General features: G+C 49.0%; 1 protein-coding gene across 8 annotated transcripts in view; it reads left to right on the plus strand.

Annotated features, from left to right (window-relative positions):
• The window catches only part of PRRC2B (proline rich coiled-coil 2B), a 1,218,749-nt gene that overhangs the window by 714,362 nt on the left and 489,067 nt on the right, over positions 1-15,320 (plus strand). The gene's annotated exons all lie outside the window — the stretch shown is intronic.

The raw sequence follows: 15,320 nt of genomic DNA on the forward strand, positions 1-15,320 counted from the left end.
CAAGCACACTATTCTGCAGACTGTTAATCCCCTTTCTCATCTGCAGAAGGATATTCCTACGGGCCAGACAAGCAAGATTTGAGGATCCTGTTCAGTCGGTGTTCCGAGTTCTGCGCATCACGCTCGAAGAGGCCACAGCAACCCAGACTAGACCAGCGCCTCCGTGGGAGTCAGGTGAGCGTTACACCAAGGCCCACGGAAAGGCACAAGGATTCACCGAGTTCCAAGGATGGCCTAAAGGGGGTGGGGGATACCGGAACCCACCCATTAGCCGAAAGAGAAGCACAGACGTCTCACCTCAGTCAGTACCTCAAGAGGAATTCTCCGAGGGCGAAGTAGGGTTATTTTCACCGATGAGATGAATATCTCAACGCGTTTCGACAGATGAACACGATAGACCTTTTTCCACCTTTAGACCATTCTAGGTCCTCGGTTTGGACTAGAGAAAAGTATGAGAACTGTATGGAAAGGCTGGACAGGTTTGTTTCCTGTTCAGAACAACCTACACCAAGGAGCCTAAGGGATGAGAGCCCTATGGAACCCTAAAGCAAAATTTACAAGACTTTTCGACCCCTCCTTAGAGGAGGATATATACAATTATGACCTAACTGAGGATGACATTCCTGCTGACACTCAGGATGTTAATGTTAAAGGACATTTGTACCGCGCACTATCGCCACCGGAGTGGTCCCCTGGCGCTCTGGCGGCTCTGAAAGACGGAGGGAAGGTGAGTTAGTGGGAGGAGGCTGGAAAAGTGCAAGAGTGCAGTGATGTGCTGTTGGCAGCCTCAGCCCGTTGGGTCCGTCGGCTGGGCCTGGGGTGTTTGCGGTCGGTAGTCTTGGTGTACTGTTAGAGTCTGTGTTTTTTTGTTTTGTTGTTGCAGTGTAGTGAAGTTTGTGCGTTTGTTGTGCTGGAGGTTTTGTGGTGGTTTGGTTTGTAGTTTGAAAGGTGTTTGCAGAGGAGGAAATTGTTAGTGGTATTGGTTAGTTGGCATCTCTATCCTGAATTGAGTTGGGCTTGCGTAATCTCACCCGATCGGGGTGTTTGGGCACCCTGTGCCTCTGGAAGTTCTGTGCCCGTTCTGCATTCAAGACCCCTTTAACATCTCGCTGCCTCCTCCGGCTCCGCCAACAACCCTGCATGTTCCTCACTCCCACTTATATGGCTAGTGCACCTGCCAGTGTCCACACCTCATTTACTGCGGTGATTGGTAGTGTCTCGACAGTTCCACAACCCAGTGGTACATAGTAGCAGCTAAACTGGCAGTTTGGCGATATTGGTTATGATTGGCTGGGGTTGTTGCCTCTGTCTCCATGGGTCTCGCATGTGAACCACTCTGTCCGGCGTCACCCGTCCAGGTGCTGTGGGTGCTTCTATGTCGGTTCTGGGAGCTTGTCAGTGTCTTTTCCCGTTTAGTCATTTTATCCTACTGTTTCGGTTTTAGTCTCTGGTATTGAAGAGCCAGGTTTTTAGTAATTTTCAGAATTTTAGGTGATCTTTGTTGTTTCCTATTTCTTTTGGGATGTTCCAGGTTTTTGCGGCTAAGTGGTAGAAGGCGGTTCCTCCGAGTTTTTTCTGGATGTATGGTTTTAGTTCCTGGTGGATTTCGTTGGTTGACCTGAGGGGGCTCGTTGGTTTGTAGATTATTTTGTAGGAATTCTGCTCCTTGTCCGCAGATTGCCCTGTGCGTTATGCACATTGTTTTGAAGGTGATACAATGTTTTACTGGGAGCCAGAGTAGTGTTTTTAGGGCAGGGCTGATGTGGTCTCTTCTGGATAGTTTGAGGAGTAGTTTGGCTGCTGTATTTTGGATCTGTTGTAGCTTCTTCAGTAGGTATTCCGAGGTAGAGGCTGTTTGCATAGTCGATTCTTGAGATGATGAGGGCGACAATAGTGAGTGTTTTGTGTGTGAAGGAGAGGAAAGGTAGTATTCTTCTTGCCGGGTGGAGGAGGAAGAAGCATTTCTTGACTGTTGCTTTATTTGCGGTTCTGTGTTTAGTGCGTTGTCCGTCAGGACTCCCAGATTTTCTTTACTACCTTAGAGGATGATGGTACAGTTCCCATTTCCGTTGGCCACGGGATGGCGGTTTCCTTCTCTTGGATATGATCATGATTTCTGTTTTTCCTGGGTTGATTTTTCAGGTTGTTGGCATTATCTAGTTGAAGACTTCTTTTAGACAGTCTGTTACGTTTGAATGATCGGCTTGGGTGTCTTTGATTTTGTAGATGATTTGAGTATCGTCTGCGTAGTTGTAGCATGTGATGTTGTTGTGTTTCTTGAAGATTCTGATAACTGGGGTTTGGTAGATGTTGAAGTACAATGGTGATGGTGAGGATCCTTGTGTCACCCCACAGCCGTTCACTCGTGGGGTGGATTTGAAGGGTTTAATCCAAACGGTTTCTGTTCTGTCTGCTAGGAATGATTTAGTCTAGCGTAGTGCTGAGTCTGTTATGCATATGTCTTCTAGTCTTTTGGTTAGGGTGTCATGGCTAACAGTGTCAAAGGCTGCGGAGAGGTCGAGCAGAATAAGGGCTGATGTTGTGTTGGAGTCTGCGTTTGTTTTTAGGTCGTCCCAGATGGATAGTAGTGCTGTTTCTGTACCTCTTGTGGGTCTGAAGCCGACTTGAGCTTGGTCTAGCAGGTGGTGTTTTTCAACGTGTTCTTGGGTTAGTTTGTATACATAGGTTTCGAGGAGTTTTGCCGGGTAGGGGATGTTGGAGATTGGTTAGAGATTTATCTGTAGTTAGAGGGGTCATCTACGTCACTGCTTGTGTTTTTCAGAAGTGGTTTGATGTAAGCTGATTTGAAGATCCTTGGTATGGTTCCTGTTGCTAGTGATAGATTTAGAAGGTTTCTGTAGTATTCGGCTGGCGTTCCCTATGCGAGGATTGATTTGTAGATGTCCGGGGGACAGGGATCCATCGGTGAACCGGCTTTCCTGCTGTGTTTTACCAGCATTGCAAATGCCTCTCTGCTGATATTTCTGGAAAGTTATTGAGTTTGTGCTGCGGTTCTGAGAGAGGTTTGTTTGGTTGTATGTTGCTGTTGGTTGGCCTCTGTTGGATGGTTTGTCGGATGTCATTGATTTTATTATTATTACTTTTTAAGTGGTCCGCAAGGTCATTGCAGAGTTTCTCCGAGGGGGGTGGGGGTGTTGTCACAGCCTGGTGGGTTTCTCATTTCTTTAATGTGAAAAATTTCTTTTTGTGTGTTGGTGGCATTTGTGATTCTGTCATAATGCCTTCTCTTTGCCTTTTGAATTTCCTTCTTGTATGCACAGATTTGCTTCTGGAACATTTTTTTTTTGGTCTAGGTTTTAATCTTTCCTCCATTCCAGTTCCATCTTTGTTTTCCTTTTTGCGTATAAATAGAATTGCGCAGCGTCCGTTGCCCAGTTACATTTTTCCGCGCTTCGTGGGCCTCGGAATCACGTTGCTCAGTTCGTTTGTCAGAGAATATATTAGTTATTCCTCGTGAATTACCCAACTCTTACTCGATGGCTTCCTCATCCGAACCAACGACTCCACGGTCCGGCTTCAAAAAATGTCGAGACTGTGGAAAGAAAATGTCGTTGACAGATCCTCACAGGATCTGTTTGTGGTGCCTGGGATCGGAGCACCAATGTTCGGAGTGCGAGGACTGCATGTCCATGACGGCGAAAGCCTTGAAGGAGCGTAAGGGGAAGCTTGAGAGAGGTAAGACAGTTAAAACTCCTTCGAAAGTTTCCTCGGCAGAGTCAGGACATTCGTCTCCTCGCCGACACAGGAAACATTCTCGGTCTAGGTCTCTAAGCAGCTCCCACCACTCTTCGAGATCCAAGCATTCAAGTAAGACGTCGAAGATCCCCTTCCTCATCGTCTTCTGTTTCTCCGGAAAGAGTCACCTGCCCCACAAAACATAGCTCTCATGCTGAGTGGGAGGAATTCCGTAAAAGGATGCTTAGCATCTTCGAGAAAGCGGCCTCGACCCCCTCGAAGACAGCTGAGGGTGATACCCTGGGTGAAAGACCTGAAAAATCTAAACGCCGCGAGTGGTTGCAACCGGACAAAGAAACTACTTGAGAGCGTCACAAACCCTCGAGCAAAGGCACTGTGCCACCTACGCCATCGTCGAAGGCCCCTTCGCATAAATCTGCGTCATCAACGCCATTATCGAAGGGCTCATCGACGCATAGGTCGATCGAATCGACGCCGTCTTGGCCGAAAAAGAGCAAACCCACGGCCGTTACTACCTCACAGCCAGTGGTCATAACCAGAGCTTCTAACATGACTTCGAGGTCATCGTCAACCTCGAGTAGGATCCCGATCTTCTCGTTCTTCGAGGCCACTTCCAATCTTCTCTACGCCTTTTTCTGTTGTTTCGAAGCCTTTAATGTCCGCGTCGACGATGTCGACGTTTTCCCAATCGATTACGACAAATTTAGCCCCTTCTGCTCTGGAAATGGGATTTAAGCCATTTCCAAGGTCTGATCATTTCAGACCTTTGTCTTCAATCTATCAGGAAGGGGAGGATTCAGATCAAGAAAGACCCTTTGGGGTGCAGAGATCTGCAACACCAGAACCAGAGGAATTTGCCTCTGAAGAAAATAGGTTGAAGGACCTTCGAGAATCCCTACATGAAGCTAGTGGGTTAGATACTTCCCCAGAAATGGAATTTGCCAAACCAGACGAGGGGAACATGCTGAGACCCCTTACAGAATTTTAATGGCAAGAAATATAGAATTCATGAGTTGGTCTACACCTTCACCTGCATTCCAACAGGATGACCTTACAGACATCTTAGTCAAAGGCCCACAGGAGGATCCTGTGGTTCCATTTCATGCTGCATTACAAAGGAAAATATTGGCTAACTGGGAAACTCCTGAGGTTATCCCGGCGGTTAACAAAGTTATCAGCCAAATATAGGGGATCTACTACTGACCCGGAATTTTTGTCTAAACATCCAACTCCAGAGAGTCTGGTTGTCCAAGCAGCAACTGCATCAGGCAGTAGATCGGCATACCATACTGTTCCACAGGACAGGGATGACAAATGATACGAGATTATGGCTAAAAGTTTTTTTGCATGTAGCATGGCGTTGAAATCTATAAACGCTACTTGTACGCTCGCAAGGTTCAGCCATACACTTTGGGAGTGTGCTTCATCAGCGGCTGACTGCCTCCCAGAGAGAGAAGAAAGGGAAGCGTTTCTAAACATCATTAAGGATGGTAAGGACGCAATGTGCGAATCTCTTCAAACTGGCATTGATTCTGCTGACAGCATCACTAGGGCCATGGCGGCAAGTACTACAACCCGCAGATTTGCGTGGTTGCGAATGTCTGGGTTTGCTCCAGATGTACAAGCCAGACTTTTAAATATGCCCTTTGACGGCTCTTCTTTGTTTGGTAAGAAGGCGGATGACAGCCTAGAAAAGTTAGACATCCAAAGCAGCAGCAAAATCCCTGGGTGCTGCAATCCGCTAAACGCCATATCGCCCCTCAGGAACCTCTTGGAGAGGTAAGTCCTTTCGCTTTTATTCCGCATTCGGAAAAGACAGAGGACAGTCTGTTCAAAGAGGTCAAAAAGGATTCACCCGAGGTGGACGGGGTAAAAATACAAAAGCTGCAGCAGGTACCTCTTTACCATCGCCACCTGCATCAGCCGCCTCTAAATCTCTGAGGACTTTCCTCACAAGACACCAGTAGGGGGCAGGTTAACTCAACATCTGACGGAATGGCAGGCTATTACGTCAGATGCTTGGGCCCCCCCACCACCCCTCCCCCCTACTTCCTAATACCGAAGAAGGACGGAGGACTGAGACCTATCTTGGACTTACGAGAATTGAACAAGTTCCTCAGGAAGGACAAGTTCAAGATGGTAACTCTTTCTCAGATCCTTCAGGCCCTCCAGCTCCAGGACTGACTGCTATCTCTGGACCTTCAGGATGCTTATTTCCATGTGCCAATACATCTCAAACACAGGAAATACCTCAGGTTCGCAATTGGCGACTCTCATTATCAATTTCGAGTTCTGCCATTTGGGCTGACCTCCGCCCCGAGGATCTTCACCAAGCTAATATCCGTAGTGCTGCAAGTCTAAGGAGGGAAGGGCTTCACGTCTACCCCTACCTGGACGATTGGCTGATCAGAGCTGTATCTCCGGAACAAGTTCAGATCCAGCTAGATTATGTCTGCCACTTCCTTCACAAACTGGGCTTCTCCTTCAATTTAAAGAAGTCACAGATGATGCCATCACAGACTCCAGTTCATTGGAGCGGTCCTGGACACCTCCCTGGGAAAAGCCTCGCCACCAGAGGTGAGGGCTCAAGATATTATGCATATGGTCACCAAGTTTCAAAATGCCCAACAACTCCCAGCCTTCGACTTTTTGAGGTTGCTAGGCCTCATAGCATCCTGCATCTTCCTTGTGCCAGAGGCTTGCCTGAGAATGAGATCTCTTCAGTGGGCACTGAGAACTCAGTGGTCGCAGTTCTCAGGGAGAATGACAGACCTCCTTCAGGTTCCGGACAAGGTGGCTCGAGACCTTCACTGGTGGGCCTGCCAGGAAAACATCTTGAAGGGAGAACTGTTTTGGCAACCATGGCCGGAGATAACAGTAGTCACAGATGCCTCACTCACGGGGTGGGGAGCCCATACCAACGACTTGACTATCAGCGGTCGTTGGTCTCCATCGGAGTCCAGACTACATATCAACCTGTGAGAGCTGAGAGCAATCAGACTAGCGCTGAAGGCTTTTCTGCCATCTGTACAGGGAAAAAATGTCCTGATAATGACGGACAACACAGTGGCCATGCACTACCTCAACAAAAGAGGAGGCGTAGTATCACTGCCGCTGTGCAGAGAGGCGATGCAGCTCTGGTTTTGGGCAATCCAAGAAGGAATCTCTGTCGGCAGTTCACTTAGCCAGAGAGAAAAACTTGACAGCGGATGCTGTGAGCAGGCAGAGTACAGTCTCCCACGAGTGGGAACTAGCTCAGGAAGTCCTTCAACAGATCTTCACCCTTTGGGGAACCCCTCAGGTGGATCTGTTCGCCACCAGCATCAACAGGCAGTGCGATCAGTTTTGTTCAAGGGAATTTCCCTGAGCGGAGCTCTAGGGGATGCGTTTGTTGTGGACTGGGAGTTTCCACTTCTGTACACGTTTCCTCCAGTCCCCGTCATTCCTCAAATGATCAGGAGATTGAGAAGGTTCCGGAAAGCCATGATCCTAATTGCCCTCGACTGGGCCAGGAGAACGTGGTACCCGGACCTTCTGGACATGTCCATCTGCCCTCCAATTCGTCTTCCACTCCAGCAGAATCTTCTCTCGCAGAAGGGAGGTCAGGTTCTCCATCCAGACATCAGAACCCTCAACCTTCACGCTTGGTATCTGAAAGGTTGAGATACAAGAATTGGGACCTCCCAGATGTTGTCATGGAGGTGTTGCTTTCGGCAAGAAGGCCAGCAACAAAGATTTTATACCGCTGCTGTTGGAACAAATTTTGCAGCTGGTTTAGAGAAAAGAATATCGACCCCTTTTCATGTGGTCGACCAACGGTGTTATCTTTTCTACTCTATTTGGAAAATTCGGGCCTTCAGGTTGGCACTATCAAGGGCTATCTCGCAGCCCTATCGATCTTAAAGCGCACTGCAGAAGAACCATCATATTTCAAGTTACCCTTAGTAATACAATTTCTGAAGGGATTAACCAATGTCTATCCTCCAAGACCATTCCAAGTTCCCTTATGGGACTTAAATTTAGTCTTAAATTTCCTGATTGGTACTCCTTTTGAACCACTCCACTCTTGTTCACTAAGGTTTCTCACCCTTAAAACTGTTTTATTAGTGGCATTGACATCTGGTAGGAGGGTGAGCGAATTACAGGCTCAATCTTGTAAACCCCCTCATACAATTTTTCATAAAGATAAAGTTATCCTACAAGTGAAGCCTAATTTTCTCCCAAAGGTGGTTTTTCAATTCCACATCACTCAGAAGATTACCTTGCCTTCATTTTATCACCCTCCCCATCCGGAGAAAGAGGAAGAAAGGCTGCATAGGCTGGACCCAAGGCGGGCTTTGAGCTTTTACATTAGCAGACTTGCTAGGATTAGGCAAGCAGACCAACTGTTCGTAGGTTACTCAGGGCACAAATTGGGATTACTGATAAAACCATTTCCAGATGGATTATTTTAGCCATTCCGGAATGTTACAAACTGGCAGGGAAAGAGCCTCCTCAAAATCTTAGGGCTCATTCAACCAGGGGTATCGCAGCCTCTTCGGCCCTCCAAAGAGGGGTACCGATTCGAGACATGTGTGGCTGCCACATGGTCGTCTGCACATATCTTCACAAGATTTTACAACCTGGATTCCTCCTCTAGCCAAGAGACTAGGATTGGCAAAGCTGTGTTGCACTTTGTTCACTCTTGAAGGGAAACATGGCAATTTTACTCCCACCTCCAGTTACACACCACTGCTATGGGAGTCTATCAAGATAAGGAATACGTCGGAGGACACAATCCCTTCGAAGAACAAGTTACTTCTTACCTGGTAACGTTCTTTTGATGGGATGTTCCTCCGACGTATTCCTTATCGCCCCTCCCATCCATAACCTCAGTAAAACTTCCCTTGTGGTTACAGCTTACCCTCCTTCTGGGTCACTAACCAATTAATGTAAGACAACTGTTAACGTCAAAACGGAACTGAGCAACGGACTCAGTTCTTTGTATACGCTTGATGACGTTGGCGCTGATACGGAGGCTGTCGAGGGACATCGGCTCGAGGGACATCGACGCGCAGCGCCCTCTACTGAAAAAATAATTCCGAGGCCAGCAAGCTGGAGATGATCTATCAAGATAAGGAATACTTCAGAGGAACATCCCATCGAAAGAACGTTACCAGGTAAGAAGTAACTTGTTCATCTATCTGGTGCGCCTGTGCAGGCTTCGGATGCGTCCTCTGCAGGAGTTCCTCGACGCCTGTTGGACACAAGCGACGGACAGCTTTGAGGACAAGATTTCGCTCAATGAAGTATTCCGCCAGGCAATTCGATGGTGGGGCACCCGTGCGCATCTCGCCGCGGGAACGGACTTTCAGACCCCAGCATACCAGGTGACGGTGATGACAGAAGCCTCCCTGGAGGGGTGTGGAGCGCACACCAGAGATCTTCACGCGAGAGGCCTGTGGCTCCCGGAGGAGAGGCTGCTCCACATAAACATACTGGAGCCCCGAGCAGTGTTCTGGGCCCTTAAGTTATTCCTCCCGTCCCTCAAGGGCAAGTTGGTGAGGATCTTCACCGACAACACCACCACGATGTTCTCCATCCGGAAGCAGGGAGGAACCAGATCCCCAGCCCTGTCCAAGGAAGCCCAGGATCTGTGGCACTGGGCCGTTGCCCAGGGGATGTTCCTGGTGCCTTTTCATCTAGCAGGGGTAAAGAACACCATTGCCGACTCTCTCAGCAGGGAGCTGCGCTCTTGCCACGAGTGGGGAACTACGCCAGGATCAATTGTATCAACTCCTCCAGCAATGGGGCAAACCCCAAATCGACCTGTTTGCGGCGAACTCCAAGTGCCAGAGGTTCGCCAGCAGGTTCCCCCAGCCGAGGAGCATGGGCGATGCTTTCTTGTTCCCCTGGGACGGCCTGTTCCTGTATGCGTTCCCGCCGTTGCTGCGCAGGCTCATCAACTCAAGAGGACCCGGTGCAGGATGATCCTCGTCGCACCGAGGTGGCCGAGACAGATGTGGCTCCCGGCCCTTCTGGACTTGTCAGCATCCCCACCAGTCAAACTGTTGACGGATGCAGATCTTCTCTCCAGAGAAAGAGGCACCATTCTTCATCACGACCCGGAGTCGCTGAACTTGCAGGCCTGGTTCCTGCAGCACTAGAATTTGGAGGGTATGATATCCCGGCTGATTGCAGAGAGGTTCTTGCAAAGGCCAGGGTGTCCTCAACTCTCAAGTGCTACGGACACAATTGGAAGAGGTTCTCTGTCTGGAGCCGGGCACAGAAGATTAACCCTCTACGGATTACAGCCCCTCAAGTGCTACCGTACTTACTGTCGCTGGCCAAAGCTGGACTAGCTCACGCTACCATCAAGATACATCTGGCAGCGATTTCCCGATGCACCAGAACTGCAGGACGGTCATCCCTGTGGTCTCATCGCCTGGTGAAGGAGTTTATGAAAGAACTGTTCCGATCGTTCCCGCCGGTGAAGGCTCCAGCCCCGGTGTGGGAACTCAACGTGGTGCTGACCAGGCTCATGGGCCCGCCATTCGAGCCCTTGCATTCGGCTCAGTTGAAGTTTCTGTCATGGAAGACAGCGTTCCTTGTGGCCATCACCTCTGCACGACGCGTGGGAGAGATTCAGGCCCTTTCCTGCAAGCCTCATACTTGACTTTCCACGAGGGTGGTGCTGAGGACGCACCCCTCCTTCATGCCCAAGGTGCCGTCGGATTTCCATCTCAACGAGCCCTTGGTGTTACCAGTCTTTTTCCCGTCACCTTCGTTGCTGGCCGAGAGGACTTTGCACTTGCTGGATGTAGCTAGAGTGCTGAAATTCTACGTGCACCACACAGAGTTTTCAGAAGTCATCACAGCTGTTTGTGAACTTTGGACCTGTGAACCAAGGGAAGGCTCTCTCGAAGGCTTCCATTTCCAGATGGCTCTCCGGCTGCATCATGCACTGTCATCGGTTGGCAAACCGACCGTTGCCCGGCCGTCCGAGAGCCCAATCGAACAGAGCGATCGCTGCTAGCACGGCGTTCTTGTCTGGTGTGCCCCTACTGGACATCTGCAGGGCTGCTACGTGGAGGTCGACGCACACCTTCACGAGATTCTACTACGTCTGGGATTTCAGGGAGGAGTCCAGAGTCGGCCAGGCAGTGCTGCGCAACCGGTTTGCTTAAGGTGAGCCTGGTGAGGAGGTAAGAGATGCTTAATGTTGAGTTTTATGTAATGCTTAATGTTGAGCCTTGCCACCTCCTGTGGTTGTGCATGTGTGTGCTATGTATTCTTATATTCATGAGCCTGTGAATCCATGCCAGACCCCATGCTGGAGAAGGAACAAGTTACTTACCTTTAACTGTTGTTCTCCAGCATGGGTCTGGCATGGATTCACATGCGAACCCTCCCTCCGTCCCCTCTGCGGCTCTTCACTTGGTCATACTGCCACTTTACGTGCTACCAAATCTGAGGATGGCTGCCAAGGGCGGGGTTTAGGGAAAGGGCAGTCATTGGCTTGGGGCAGTATGACCCAGAGACCAGTGATTGATTACTACTAAGAAAGACAGATCAGAAACGAAACTGATACTGATTTTTTTTCTTTACCAAGGATTCCCAGCCTGACTGGGAATTCATGAGCATGTGAATCCATGCCAGAACCATGCTGGAGAACAAGTTACAGGTAAGTAATTTGTTCCTTCTCTCAGAGTTGGTTCGATTTTTGATCCTGTCTGGCAGTGTGTTCTTTTGTTGCGGTTCTTAGTTGCAGTTACGGAATGTTTGTTCTTCTTTCCCTTGGGATGGGTCGTTTGTGCGGCATTGTACGATTCAGAGTTTAGTCTTTCTTTTGTTTTTCTGATGTCCAGTTGGTTCTGTTTTGGTCTGGGTGTCTTGTGGTGTAGTACTTGGTGTGGATGCTGTCCTCTACTGGTTTTAGTCTGTCTGTAGGTGGTATTTCCAGCTGATGTTGCCTATTCGTTCAGTCTGTCTTGGTGGGGGGAAGGGAGGTGGTTAAGGGTTGTATAGTTGGGTGTTAACGGTGGCTCTCTTTAGTCTTTGTCTCCCTGAACGTGGATCACTGTGGTGTGTTAGACATGTGTGTTTAGGAAGGACATGCACTGTTTGTGGAGTGACTTTGAGGGGTGCATCTAGTATTTACTCCCTTGATGTAGTCTGGGCATCGAAGCCCTGCTAGATTTGAGAGACATGTCTATTAATGCAATCTGAGTATCACAGTGTCATTTGGAGACAGAACCCTCCTAGACTTGAGAGATCTGTATAGTGGGAGAGAGGTCCATCAATGCGATCTGAGTGTCATACAATGTAATTTGTAGACGGAGCCCCAGCTAAACTCTATAGACCTGTATAGTGGGATGAGGAATTGATGAACCCTGAGGACATGCATGATCCCATACAGGGCTGGGAAGAAAACCCAGATGTGGGTGACTCTCAACCATGGCAGTCACCGGATAATCGAGACCCTGATGCCGTGTCTCTGGACTCTCCCAGATCCATTCCCACTAGGCAACAACCCTCGCTAGTGGATGACCAGTTGACTTAACGTAATGTTGCGTAAAGCAGCTGATCACGATAAAATTGCTACAGAGGAAGCGGTCCCTGAAGCTGACTTTGTGAAGGACATCCTTAAGGAGAAACCGCCGGCCAGCCAGGCTATTGCTCTCCTCAATTCAATCAAACATATATAGCACCCTCCTTATCACCTGCTCTCACAAGAGGTGTCAACCCACAAATAGAAAAACTTTTGCCCTTTTCCATCAGATCCTCTGTATATCAGAGGTCATTCCACCCCAGCCCCCCTGGTGGTGACTACAACACGAAAGAGGGCAGGGGTCCCTTTGTCAACAGGTGAGGAACCCCTGATAAGGAGGGTAAATGACTTTACGCCCATGGGAAAAGGATCGCGGCAGCGTTCTCAATGCGCATTGCCAACAATACCTTGTTGGCCAGCTATGCCGATGCCCAGTGGGCCTTACTACAGGAAGGCATATAGGAGGTTCCAGAACACCTCCGTACTCGTCTCCTCACCACTGTCACTGAGGGCAGACAGGTGAACAAAAGCGTTCTTAAGAATACTTTGGATTCTGCAGAAACGGCTAGTCGATCCCTTGCTCAGGGCACACTCCTGAAGAGACATGCGTGGCTACGGAACTCTGGATTCAAACCAGAGACGCAAGCGTCACTGAAACTGTCATGGTTATTAAGTCGGGGGCACAGGCATTACAGTGGTTGCATGCACAGGAGACATGGGTGGACACTGTCCTGGCGCCTTTTGTGCCAGGCTCATGAACAAAAGTAAACGAGAACATCCATTTAACACCAAAAGGCTTTTATGGACACAGCAATTCAGATGCACTAAGCAGGATGCATTAACCTTGAACATTCCATCCATTAAGCAGCCCCAAGTGTATTCTTGGGTGTGGCTGCTAGTGGATTGCCTTTGCACGTGCTCACTCTCTAGGAGTGGCAGGGTGTGGCTGGTAAGCCGGCCCTAATGGGTGTGCCCACGGTATCAGCTATATAAGCTGCCCTGATCCTCAAGACAGACGCGTTATTCTGCACTTGCAAGCAGCTTAACGCTCACCGTCGCCTGAGGTCAGATTTACCTTTGAAGATCCTGCTTCCTGGACATCCTGCCATCATACTTACCAACTGGGGGAAAGCTGTTCTTACCTGTAAATCTCTTCGGCGAACCAAGTATTCATCTTTACACTTTCCGGAATGCTGAAATCTTCATCTTGGCACCGCAGTACGACACGCTCCTTTGTCGACAGCAGCACCTGCAAGGAAAAACAGAAGACTGGGTTAGACATCGAAAAAACAGTCAGTTTAAGGTTGCACTTCGCCATACTTCGCGCTTTTCCTTAAACCGTCACTTACCTGCTGTCGAACATTACGGTAACATCCATCTTCCATCTGGCAGCGTCTCGCGTCTTACAGCTGCATTGAGGCTGCATTTCCATCTAAGGGAAGAAAACAGAAGAGACATCATTACGGGAATAAAGAGGAGCAATATAGACATTAAACAGAACGAACAGCATCGCAAGAGCTCAAGAAGGATTTACCAATCATAAGGAGCAGCATAGTCGCAGCTGGACTGGACTGATCCTTATCAGAGATCAGTGAAGGAACTAGATCCCATTCGACGCGCCCCTGCCAGAAGTAGCAGGACGGAGAGCTTATCTTCCATAATTCACAGGTGAGCTTTATGGGCCGGCGTATGCTCACAGAAACCATACTTTGGGGTGAAGGGTTCGAGAGGTACAACAATCACAGATTGGCGCACTCACACACTCTTATCTCCACGCAGGAGCATTATCACCTCGTACCACCGCTCACAGCTTTTCTACTGAGCGAGAGGCCTGAAGGGGATGATTCAAGTTCAGGGAGGGCTGCAACCGTGCCCCAACGCCTCAGCAGAGACCAGGTGAGTGTAACACAAACTAGTGAAATCGGGTACTGTATCGAGTTCAACGGGTCCCCAACATTCACGAGCAAGACTGACAAAAGACCATCTTTGCATTCTTCTTCAGGAAGTGGAGACACTACAGGAGAAAGGAGCCATAGAAATCGTACCTCTGTCACAGGTAAAAGGTATTTATTAAGTGTACTTCCTTGTACCCAAAAGGGATCTAACCATGCGCCCTGTTTTAGATCTGTGCCCAGCGAACAAATTTGTGAAGCCACAAAAGTTCTGCATGGTCACACTGCAGGAAGCAATCCCACTGCTATCACAGGGAGATTACATGGCAACACTGGGCATGAAAGATGCATACTTTCATATTTCAATGTTGCCAGCGCACAGAAATTACCTCACATTTAGGATACAAGACAAACCTGATCAGTTCAAAGCACTACCCTCCGACATAGCATGTGCACCAAGGGTATTTACAAAAGTATTAGCAGTGGCAGCAGCACATCTGTGCAGGCAATCCATCCCGGTCTACCCTTACCTCGAAGACTGGCTCATAACAGGGGACTCTTACGAAACATATCTGTCAAATACCCAAAAGACAATAGATCTTTTATTCAGTCTGGGATGCTCTAGCAAAGAGAAAAAATCCAGCCTAGACCCCAGTCGGGTCAAACTATTCCTAGGGGCTGTAATTCGAAGAAAGGACGGCCTCGTCTTCCCCTCCAACAAGGAGGTCCAAAACATGTTTCAGATCCCTCAGTATGTAGCCAGTCAAGAGGTGACTATACCAAGGCCATGCGACTGCTAGGAATGATGACTTCATGCATCTACTTGGTTCTTCATGCGTGCCTGCGCCCAATGCAAGAGTGGCTCAACGGCCAGTGGTGTCAGGCCAGCGGACAGTGGGAGGATCTAATGGTCGTCTCGCCGGCCCTCGTTCTCTCGTTGCAGTGGTGGTCGAGGGACAACCTCTTGAAATGGAAATCCTTTACCTCCCGTCGCAGTGGAAGCCACTCTAACCACAGTCGCATCTCTCACATGGTGGGGAGCTCACCTGCTTCAACAAACGGCGCATAGTTTGGTCATCAGACGTAGCATCCAACCTCATAAACCTGTTGGAACTATTGGCAGTGTTCAAAGCACTGAATGCTTTCCAGACACAACTGCAGGGGAAGACCATCATCCTCAC

This window comes from Ambystoma mexicanum, chromosome 8 (assembly GCF_040938575.1).
Source record: "Ambystoma mexicanum isolate Mex_15411 chromosome 8, UKY_AmexF1_1, whole genome shotgun sequence".
In the NCBI taxonomy this organism is placed as follows: Eukaryota; Metazoa; Chordata; class Amphibia; order Caudata; family Ambystomatidae; genus Ambystoma; species Ambystoma mexicanum.